The sequence below is a fragment of the Perognathus longimembris genome, chromosome 8, assembly GCF_023159225.1.
Source record: "Perognathus longimembris pacificus isolate PPM17 chromosome 8, ASM2315922v1, whole genome shotgun sequence".
NCBI lineage: Eukaryota > Metazoa > Chordata > Mammalia > Rodentia > Heteromyidae > Perognathus > Perognathus longimembris.
In genome coordinates, this window is record NC_063168.1 from 54,832,003 (window position 1) to 54,844,683 (window position 12,681).

Genomic DNA, 12,681 nt, shown 5'->3' on the forward strand with positions numbered 1-12,681 from the left:
ACATGAACCAATTTTTAAAGCTAAATGGTGGGCCAAGAGATTAGGGATGGATAAACTAAAAGAATGTGCCTTGCCAGACTTTAAGACACAATGTAAGGCTCAAAGATAAGTCCAATATGCATATGTTCAGAGATAGAAAATATTTTGACCAATGCAACTAAATAAAAATCTGTGAAGTAGACTGTATTTTACAACTTGATATATCACAAAATAGGATTAAAGATCATTTTGGAATTGAGGGACTATTCAATAACTTTGACTGAAGAATTAATTTCCCAGTTAAATTGTATCCTTAAATTGGATTCTTACTTTCCACAAAATCATCTAGATAGGTTTAGGACTAAAATATTCAAGGGGAAGTTTTGAGACCCTAGAAAAATATAGGGAATAATTATTTTCATTCTACTTTTTATCTAAGGAGAAATATGTTAAACTAAAATGTGTGGTAAACTTTACAAGTTTAAGTGAATGCATGTTCTTGTTAATTAAATATTTTTAAATCACAAGGCAGCCTAAGGACACTTGAAAAGGCAAGTCACAAGTTAAGAGATACTTTCTGTATATGAAATTTACAGAGGATTTGTAAGGATTTTTTCTTTATTATTTTCCATGGATCAAATACTGTTACAAGAAAATACATAACTATATAAACTGAAAAATAAGTTTGGCATTGACGATGAAAGTGATCATGGCTTGGTTTTGAAATCTTCCTCCTTGCCCTTTCCTTCCTCTTCCACATCTTTCTGAGCCATTTTCTTTTCTCCCCTTGAGATTTCTTCTTTGGTTCACTGAGACCTTCAGGGCAGAAAAATGCATGAGGTGATTCAGATCTATGCTCAGCACCGTGCCTCACATCTCTTTAGTAGATGTAAAGCAGATTAAAAATGATCAATGAGTTCCTGCTCTAGATGGTGGGAATATGAGAAGTGATAATTCTATGAGAATTTTTTGAGCTGAGCACTATCTATTTGGTTCCCAATTGTGTAAGTCATGTAAAAAGTAAGTTTTGTTCCAGCTCTCACATAGTTCAGGGAAATTGAAATTTTCATAATATCTTCTTAAAGGAAAGCAGTAAAAAAAGAGCTTCATAAAGAAAAGAAAAACATGTGGTGGAATGCATATGTGCATTTCCAAATATGTTGTAAAAACTGACGATGATATTTCTCCTTTGGGCATTAGATCAATCTCATGCATAAACACTGGAATAGAAAAGGAGTTACTAAAGAAACAGATCATTGAATGTCTAAAAGCATTTGTATTCTGGGACTAGTAAAAAAAGAATATTTTTTTCTCTTTGCAATACAATGGAAAGATTTCAGAAGGGAAATATATGTTTCTTATAGTAAAATCCTTTGGGAGATACAAACATATATGACAAAAACAAAATAAAGAAATAAGTTTTTCTTTAAAAAATAGCCTTCAATCTTACTGCAGTAATGACAACTAACCCATGGTAATACTCAGAAGGAAATAAACCTGGCTCAAATATTCCTTCTATTTGTTGGTATTCTATTCTGTCTTTAGAGGAGCCCGAGGTATAGCAAGTAAGATGAACTTTCCCTTCAGGGAGTGTACATTATTTTGAAAATAACATCACAGTGGCAAATAAGATTTATGAACACGTTCCTATATTATTAACTGGGTGGCTGGAACAAAATCAGGACCTACCTTTTCTAAAACCTTCTTTTCCTAAATCATTACATGTTATTTCTAGCTTATAAAGACTTCAGTGTTGTGTTCTTTGTACTGTATTACTGAACGTGATTTTCCTGACATTCTTCAGGTGAAGAAGAACCAAGTTGGAGATACAGGCTAAAAGAAACGTTTGACACCTCGTCTCAATTTAGGTTAATAGTATTTTACTGGTTATTTTTAATTTAATGGCATTTTATTTTCTTTGTTGGTTTATTTTAGATCTAATGATGGTAAAGAAGAGTTTTCCAAAGTATCATTTCCTGTTGGGAGGAGGTTAGCATGTTGATTAAAATGGAGAGTCAGGGCTGGGAATGTGGCTTAGTGATAGAATGCTTGTCTAGCATTCATGAAGCCCTGGGTTCAATTCCTCAGCACCAAATATACACAAGCCAGAAGTGGTGCTGTGGCTCAAGAGGTAGAATGCTAGACTTGAGCATAAAGAAACCAGGAACAGTGTTCAAGCCCTGAGTCCCAAGCCCCAGTACTGACAGAAAAAAAAAAAAAAGATAATGGAGAGTCAGAGAGCAGTTTAATTTTTTTTTGGGGGGGGCGGGTAGGGCAGTACAAGAGATTGATATCAATTCTTCCTATGCGTTCAGTACATTTGTTTATTTCAGCAATAACGTTGTCTTCCCTATATGTCCATAATCCTCTTGAGAAAAGATACGGAAAACTGTAAGCAAGAAATAAATAGAATTCCTCCAGTGGATTATTTAAATGTCAACAGGAACTATGGATGCATCTTCTTCAGAACTACATTGTGATTTTAGTAGACTGGATTTGTTCTTTCAAATGTCTTTTTTAGAGAAAATGAGTTTTATTTTTTTAATATGAGAGAGCTGAGAATTAGTGAGTGAGACAGTTTGTGTTGAACATTTGAAATAATGAGATAAGGAATATAAAAGCCATGTATTATTTTCAAAAAGCTTAAATACTGTTTAGAAGTGGTAGAACATATAGATAGAAAGAAGGAAATGCACATAAATAAAAAATACATGTTGATTCTTTTAATGTTGAACAGCCATCTCTTGTGCCACCTACAACTCCATCTAGATTTCAGACATAAAACTAGAGAAAAGCTCTCTTTCATAATTCCTGTTTAATTAAATACCCAGACCACACTGAACAGTCAGGATTAAGGAGCGATCCCAAAAATGAAACTGAGAAAGGAATTGGTATAGGGATTGTATCTAGACAATGCAGACTAGCTGATCCCCAGCGGAAACTGAAAATTCAGTGTGACAATCCATGACCCAGAAAATAGCCCCACTCTTTACACTCCCTGAAACTATGATAATTGGTGTCAAGTTCTCTCTATTTTTATTCAGGGTGTAAATTATTCTTCCACATGCATCTTTCTGCTTTACCACGGAGTACATGAGAAATGATATCATAGCTTTTAGACAAAATTGAGCCATAGTCAAGTCAACTTTTGGAATTATTTTTGAAATGAGTTCTTTAATTACTCTCTACTTGCCTCCTGGTGTGTTTTTTTTTAAATGCTGTTATTAGTTTGTTTGATTATTTTCCCCTCTGAGGATAGGAAAATGAGGATTCTTTTCATTCCTTAGCAGGTCATGTTTCATAGCTCCTGTTGTTCCCAGATGCAGGCTGTGAACCTGCTCTGCTTTCACCTCTGAGTGGATATGGAGGGCTGCCAGCCCTTCCAAGTTGCCCCACCTAGTACTCCAATGCACTTAGCTTGTCCTGTTTCCTAGCAACGAGTTCCATCTCATTTATTTTCCTGAAGCGTTCCTTGTGCATCAGGCTTTCTTGTTCTTCTCTCTCTAGTTAAGTGGATGTGCCAGTGTCTAACAGCCTTTATGCCCCATGTCTATCAAGCTGGCATTCTCCTAGAAGAACAAGGGACTGGGCAACACTATGTAACAATTTAAACTTGGGGCCTAAACTTTATGTCAAAGAGGTTCAGTCACATACTTTGTTAGTATTGTTTTATTTCTGGAACATTTTAAATGCTCCACAGTGAGAAACAACTTCCATTCCCAAGCGCTCCTTATTAAATGCTGCGTAGGTAATTTTTACTTTCCCAAACGCAATTTGTGATCCATCGATACTATGTGAGCTTGCTTTAGTGTGGACAAATAATTTGTTTTTTTTTAAAATTTACAATATTACCTCTTGTCTGATTCTATAATGGATATCAAGAGAAATACACTTTTGATACATTAATGAGGAACAATATGCATGTCCTGTCTACAAGAGAGAGACTCACTTTTATCCTCTGTGCAGTATAGTGACCTGTTTTTAACAGATGGCTAGATGGCAACTCACTTTCCCAGTGGTCATTTTATAGCTACCTAATTCACCTACCTAGCTGTCTATCAGTCTGTCTATTGTCTATCTATCTATCTTCTAATATATCTATTCTGTTATATATGATATATTATGTATATATGCTGACCAACTATTATATAATAACATCCTAATCATAAACTTTCATGTGAAAGATACAGGGAGAGAGAAAAGAGAGAGACTAAGAGGGGAGAGAAGAGGGGAGAGGAGGGGAAGACTTGAGAGGAGAAGAAAGGAGAGGAGAGGAGGGGAGGGGAGAGGGAGGGAGAGGAGAGGAGGGGAAGAGAGGGGAGGAGATTACCAGGTGTGGTTTACTGCTTGAAATGAGTATATCTTTAGGAAATAGCTTCCCAAGGGAAGGAAGAACTGTGCTGAGCGTATCAACACTCTACAAATGCACTCTGCTTCCTGCTAGCAGAGTGGATAAAAAGTGAAAAAAGCCAGAGTTATTCTTAGGGGAAAAATCAATCTTCATAGAGATCTATAATGTTAAATATTACAGTTTAATTGTAAATGCAATTGGCTACATTTTGCAAATGAAAAATTAAGCAATATACATTAAGAAAAAAACCAGACTTTCATTTTCACCTTTAGACTGCTAAAGCCAGATTGGGATGTCTTTCCAGAGCAGTGTTAAATGGTAGAAAGCATTTTCAAAAATTACTTGAAGCTCTCCAAACAGCTGCCAGAGATTCATCCGTGAAATAATGTTTCAGAGGTACACTATGAAAACTTATGAACAAAAGCCTTTGCAATATTGGATATATATTCACTACCCCAAGTAATGCTATCATAAAGTCAGGACTGGACACTGGACTTAAATAAAGGATTCTATTATTATTGTCATTGTTGTTGTTGCTGTTGTCACTCTGCTGTTGTGGAGATTCAACGCAAGATAGTGTACATGCTAGACAAGTACTCTACTATTGAGCTATATCCCCAGTACAAGGCTATTTTTAAATTTTTTCCAGTATGGAAGTTTAAACCCAGAGTTTTGCACTTTGAGGGATGGTGTTCTGCCACTTAATCAATACCTGCATTTTCTTTTCTAGTTGCTTTGAACACAGACTCTCATGAACTATTTTAATCTGGGACAGCTTCAAGCCAAGATCCTCCAGAATTCAGCATAAGCCTCATGAGTAGCTTATATCACAAACAGGAGTCACTAATGCCAGGCCAGCAAGGAATACTCTTTTGATAATGACTAATACTGATTACATACTTGAAGTGGATATAAATTACATATTTTCAGATACAAAAAAAATGTTTAGATTTGTGCTACTTTATCATTTAAAAAATTACCAGGCTGGCATTTTCTGAAAAGTTTGTTTCTCCTTGTTTTATTTTGTTCTACCAGAAATATTCTATATGTATTCAATAGAAATATCATCAAGACTCATTAATTATGCACAATGATTCTAGCTGAAAACATTTTGCTATGAGAAAGATATTTAGGTGGACAAATTTTCTAGATTTAACTTAAAATTTAAATCCACAGACATCTCACAGTCTTCTGATCTTTTAAATAAGTATTGTCTTTTTACATTGTACTGAGGTTATAGACTGAAAAAATGGAGCCATATATAAAAATCAGAGCTATAAATTTTGTGATGATTGCTTATTTCTCCAGATAATTGATAAGTAATTTTCATATAAAAGATACTCCAATGGTTTCTGAAAGAGTAAATGTTAGCACGAATTCCAAAGCTTCTTTTATGCTAACCAAATCTGAGAATGTGAGATTGAGGTTTACCAGTTAGAGCTGGAAAAGTCTGTCTTATATGCAACAAATGATTCTTGCCTTTAGTACATAGAGTTCCTTTGATAGATTTTTTTAGCAAGTGTTATCTTTTACCTCTATACTAGCCTCTGATCACTCCATCTCACGACATCCTCTTCTGTCATTTGAGGGAAATTGTACCTATTCCAGTGCTCTGGCATGATTTCCTGGAAGAAAAGGCAAAGGGGGAAGAAAAGGAGAGAGGGAGGAAAAGAAGGAGAGAGGGAGGGATGGAGGGAGGGAGGAAAGAAAAAGAAGAAAGGAAGGAAGGAAGGAAGGAAGGAAGGAAGGAAGGAAGGAAGGAAGGAACAAGCTTCTTAACTTGTACTCCTCACCCCACCTTTAACAACCACAACCAAACTGCATGTCCTCCAATCTGTCCTTGTATTTCTGCTGGATCCATATCATATAATAAAATGAAACCCCAGAGCAACTAGAAACTTCCTCCTGTATAGGAAAAATAAATTTAAAGCCTTTTAAAAATGCATCAAGGCTCTGGTGTATAAACCAGGTTAAATAGTGTCACATTTCTTCTATATAAAATTCAGACCACCAACATTTTACAAATGATGATATAATGTAAAAAATGTTTCAGTTTGCTTAACCTACTTCAATTCATTTAAGTTTTACTTTAGTCTGCTTTGTATGGATCAACCCAATTAGCCATATTTTTTTCTGTGAATTTCTGTCTGAATGATGTGGTTTCCATTGGCTACAGACAGCTCAAAATAGCAGGCCTTTTTCTCTATTTTAGAAATGTTACCAACATTTATACCTAGATTTAATGACTGGGATTAAGCCAGAGCATCAGCACAAAATGGAAGGTTCAACAGCTACTCCTGAAGCACAGATCCTATCTTAGGTCCACCATTTAAAAAAAAAAAAGTGAATGTTTCACATCATAATTCACAATCATTATTTAGAATCCACATAGGATTGGATCTTGGATGTGTTGTGGACACCAAAACTATGAATGCTCAAACATTTTGTACACAATACCATGTAACCTAAGCATGTGCTCCCATATAGTTTAATTATCACTAAATTATTTGTTGTACCCGATACTATGTAAATGTCATGTAAATAGTAGCTAAACTATGTTTTAGGGGAATAATAAGAATTTTTGCTTGCTCAGTAGAGATACAAATTATTTTAATATAAAAAGCTGGTTGAATGTATAATATTAGAACCAATGGATACAGAGACAGCCATCTTTATTATTCCCCTTTGGGTTGTGATTTACAGATTCTGTCCTCCAAACATATTTTGGATAGTATGGCTAACATGTAGTGATAGAATGAGTTAATCCCATGCTCATCTAACAAATTATACTAATTTTTCCTTAAGATCAACCTCTATTGCATTAATAATCCAATTTTTGGTAGTCTAACAAAGTACTGGAGATGAGTAATACTCAAAGAAGAGAGGCTTGTTTAGCTTAAAGTCCAAACTGGGCAACCCCATTTGCTGGGTCTCATGTATGGCCCTCATGGTGAGCAGTAACAGGAACTAATGCAGAGAAAGAGACAGAAAGACAGAAAGTTAGAACGTATGGAAGCCTTACTTTTTATGTATAATTACAATCCTCTTTTATGAACTATCCATGAGAAATCCGTTATTTCTTTTTAGGTAGAATTTATTTAGCAAAAGAGAATAGAGGAGTCATATATGAGTTTGAAGTGGAGAGACTCCAGAACTGTATTAATTTTTTCTGAGGAACAATTACTGCATTGAGTTAACCCTCACTAAACCCCACCTTTTAAAGCGCCTACAAGCTCAAAATAGCTATGCGAGAGAACCACACCTCCAATACATGAACAAAACACATCCACATTATATAATTCATCAATTTTAAATTTACCCATGTTTGGTTGTCCTCATGACATTTGAATTTTTTTGTTATATGATATAATATTATGAGCTCTTCCCTTACATTCAAGTTACTTTATATTTTTGAAGTGGGAAGGAATAGAAAGAAAAATGAATTATGCCCATAGACAATTTTTTTATGATAAATGGAAATTCATTATCAGTGTAGCAAATATAGCATTGCTGTTTACTGGAATTTCATGTTAATTAATCAAGCTAAACTTTATGTAACATAAAAATGAAGTAACAAAACTAATGAAAGATTCCTAAATTGCATTTTACATGGACCAGCTAAATAAGCACTGTGTTTTTTTAAATGATAATTTCCTGTGAGGCTTAATCATTTTTTTCCATGTTATTTGTTCCTATAGTAATGGACTATAAAGATTCTAATAGATTTTAGATTGTAATACTTTTAAGGAAAAGGGAAATGTGTGTTCCAAATTAGACACATCGATCAAAACTCCTTTCAGCAACATAAACTAATAACCAATACTGGTCTCTGACAAGAAATGTAATAAAAACCATTCTAACAAAGTCAAGACACTGTGAGAAAACAGTTCTGCAAAATTATTTCACTAGGAGCTTTCTGTTCTCATTTTAGAACCTGTAGGCTCATCTTCTCTTTGACATAGGTTGAGTTTCCAGAAGAAGGTCCTGAGATTTACTCAGGAGAACACCCAGGGAAAACTAGGAATATGAGAGCAGTCTATGGAAAGGGAGAGGCCAACTATGGGTGAAAATCCTAGGAAAATACTCCATAAGTTTAGTTCTGTTTGTATGGACCAAGTGTCTCCAATTGCTGAAAGGCAGTCTTTCAATAAAGATCACAGAGCTGGCTGTTTAAGATTTATGAATAGGGGCTGGGGATATGGCCTAGTGGTAAGAGAGCTTGCCTTGTATACATGAGGCCCTGGGTTCGATTCCCCAGCACCACATATACAGAAAACGGCCAGAAGTGGCGCTGTGGCTCAAGTGGCAGAGTGCTAGCCTTGAGCAAAAAGGAAGCCAGGGACAGTGCTCAGGCCCTGAGTCCAAAACCCAGTACTGGCCAAAAAAAAAAAAAAAAAAAAAAAAAGATTTATGAATAGGGCTGGACATTAACTAAAAAGGAGTAGACATAGAGCACTTTATGCATGTGCACACATATCTATGTGTGTATGTATATGTATGTATCTATGTATGTACGTAGGTCGGTATGGTGTAAGTGTATTTTGTAGTGTTGGGAATAAAAAATATGACCTCACCTATGCTGGGCATTTGCACTTCCACTGAGCTACACCCCAGCCTACTATCTACGTTTAAAATGAAGTTGTACTTTTGTTTTCCACTTATACTTTAATTTACCTTTCATTCTACTACTGTGGAAAACTTTTAAAAATATTTTTACACATTTGGTCTTATCTGAATTACCAAATACAAAGGATGATAAAAATTTCAGTAATTTAGTGAATTTGCTATGAATATTGTAAGTGCTATTTAAAAACCTTTTTGGAGGGAAAGATGATTGATTAAAAATTGCAGAATTACTCTGCCTGGGAAGTCAGCCTTCTGCATTCAGACACAGGATCAGATTGGATCTCACACTTTTGTTTTTTTGCCAGTCCTGGGGCTTGAACTCAGGCCCTGAGCACTGTCCTTGGCTTTTTGCCCCAGGCTAGAACTCTACCACTTGAGCCACCAGATCACTTCTGGCTTTATCCTATATATGTGGTGCTGAGGAATCGAACCCAGGGCTTCATATACACGAGGCAAGTACTTTACCACTAGGCCATACTCCCAGCCCCCCAGAACTTACACTTCTAATGATAGGATCATAACATCTATATGGGGGTTATTTCACTTCATACTTACATATTTGTATTCCTCTCGTTCTTTCATTATCATATTGGTTTCCCCCAAGAATTGAAGCAGTGTGAATAGGAGTGTGGAAAGAACACAACCGTGCCTCAATCTTGACTTGAGAAAAGATAGTTCCAATATTTCTTCATGTAACAAAAGGTTGCCTCTTGGTTTCTTACATATACATTTGATTGTGTTCAGTTGTTGCCATTGTGATTTATATCCTTCATTCTGTATATACTATATTATATTTATTTTATTTTTATTTTTTTTTTAATTTTTATTTTTTGGCCAGTCCTGGGCCTTGAACTCAGGGCCTGAGCACTGTCCCTGGCTTCTTACCGCTCAAGGCTAGCACTCTGCCACCTGAGCCACAGCGCCCCTTCTGGCCATTTTCCATATATGTGGTGCTGGGGAATTGAACCTAGAGCCTCATGTGTAGGAGGCAAGCACTCTTGCCACTAGGCCATATTCCCAGCCCTGTATTACATTTATTTATTTATTTATTTATTTATTTATTTATTTATTTATTTATTTATTTATTTATTTATTTATTTTTTGGCCAGTCCTGGGCCTTGGACTCAGGGCCTGAGCACTGTCCCTGGCTTCTTCCCGCTCAAGGCTAGCACTCTGCCACTTGAGCCACAGCACCGCTTCTGGCCGTTTTCTGTATATGTGGTGCTGGGGAATCGAAGCTAGGGCCTCGTGTATCCGAGGCAGGCACTCTTGCCACTAGGCTATATCCCCAGCCCCTGTATTACATTTATTGATTTACCCTTGCATCCCTGAAATGAAAATGAAATCAGTCCATTGTCAACAGTTTCTTTGCTGTAGTTGTGTCATCAATATATTAGCTTTTATTTCATTCATTTCTTCCATATTTACTTATTTTTCCTTCTGATGGTTTGGGGTTTGGCTTCTACTTGATTTTCAGGCACTTGTAGTGAATCAGTAGCTCATTTATTACAGATCTCTCTGGTTTTTAAATGTAGGCCATCATTGTCACGAAGTTTTTGCTTAGTAATATCATTGCTATGTCTGTAAGCCCTGTTTCTATAAGCCATGTTTTCATTTTCATGTGATTCTAGGAATTTTCAGATTTCCTCACGTAGTTCTTCAATGATCTATTCTTATTCACACATGAATTGTTCAGTCTATGGCCATGCATATTTCCTATGGTTTGTTTAACCAATGGTGATATGATAAAATACGAGAAGTTATTTTAGTTTTCCAATATTTGCTAAAACGTACTCTATGTTCTAAAATATAGTCTCTATGGAGAAAGTTCAATAAACTACTGAGAAAAAAATCCGTGTTCTGTGAATAACAGGGGGAATCTTCTGTATCTGTCAAGTTCATTTGGTTTATAATATTGCTTAATTCTGATGTTCCACAGTTAGTGTTTTGGTGTCTCTTTGAGCATTTGTATTCTATAGTATTTGTTAATGAATAATTGTAACCTACAATTACATTCCAATTAAAGTTACATATGATAGGAACTAGGGTTTTTATAGTATAAGAGTTCAAAAATATTAAAGTATTGAGGTTAAAATTAAGTAGTAAAAAAGGATAAGGAAAGACAGTAAAAAGAAACAAAGGGTGAGGAAATAACAAAGGAAAAAGATAGGAATGTAGAGCTGAAGTATATGAAATGAATGTATAGAAAACACATGTGGAAATAGTATAATCATTCTGGAGAAAAATAATATAGTTTGGTAATTTGATAGGAGAAATCGATTAAAAGTTAAAAGGATTTAAAAAAGTAAACCTAAAAGTAAAATCAGTACTTTTTCCTTGCCCAGGAAAAAAGTGAATACCAATTCTCTGTCAATGTCACAGCTGTTCTCTAATCATCAATGTTCTGTCACTAGCTCTCACTTGTGTTCACTTCCTGTCACTCACTTCTGGTCCTGGATGCCACATATTTATTCCCCTTTAAGCAAATCTTTGGTATCTGGTCATGATTGGCTAAGGTTGTGAATAAAGAGCAATGTTTGGAGCAGGGGCAGTGTAGGTCTATTGAGTAGCAGAAACTCCAGGGACAGAGCTACTGGAGGCGGGGAGTTCTAGCCCATCACAATGTCTCTGATAGCAGTGGTATTCTCCAGGTACATAAAGAAGCTTCTGGACAGACGTGGTGAATGTCCTCTTTGTGTTGCTAGTCGATGGGTGTGCTCCACTAAGTGTACCCACACCTACAGTTTGTCTTGGATTCAGTTTGGCCGGGATGGGGACCCAAGGTGCTGGGAAGCTTCAACTTGTCTGTAACAGGACTTATCATCTTTCTCCTAGCCTACTGGGCTGGTGCTGTATTGGAAAATTGATGTCCAACATGTGGCTAACTCTTGCCATATGCATCTGAGGTCATTTGGGTCTATGGAAGGAGTGGGCAGAGAACACAGTGGACTTTCCTTAGTTCCATGATTAGCACTGGCTGGAGGGACGTTGGTGTACTCGGCAATTCTGGCCTCTGCATGAGTTAACTTATCTCTTTATTTTTCCAGTTCTAATGGTCCATTTTTATGCATTTCTCCTAGTCCATAATTGTCCACTGTTTCTTAGAATCCTCCTCTGCCTTTCTAAATTGTCCTCCTTTCCTTATGGCCATATACGTGATGTTTTATTTCCAATTTGTGGAGATGGCTAAATGTGGTAGGTTTCTCTAATCTACCATCATGGAAGCCTGGTTACATGTTATATGTCCTCCTAGTACATGTCATTCTCTTAACTCTCTGATGTGTCTATAGTGGGGGGTTATTCTTAATATTAAGGTAGTGAATTTCTTATGTTTTTCAATGGTAAACATTTAAAATACCTTCTTAAAAACAGAAGTTGTTTTATGCTTAATTTTTTTATGAACTCCCACACTGCTTTGCAGAGTGGTTGAACAAGTTTACATTCCCACTAACAGTGTACTAGCATTCCCTTTTGGCCACATCCCCACCAGCATCTGTTAGTATTTGTTTTCTTGATAATGGTCATTCTTACGGGTGAGGTGTTGTTTCTATTTGCATTTCCTTTATGGAATCAGTCCAGATGCCCCTTGATGGACAAATGGATCCAGAAAATATGTTATATATACACAATGGAATTTCACTCATCCATTAGAAAGAATGATAGAGTACTATTTCTAAGGAAATGGAAAGACCTGGTAAAAATTACATTAAGTGAAGTCAGGCCCA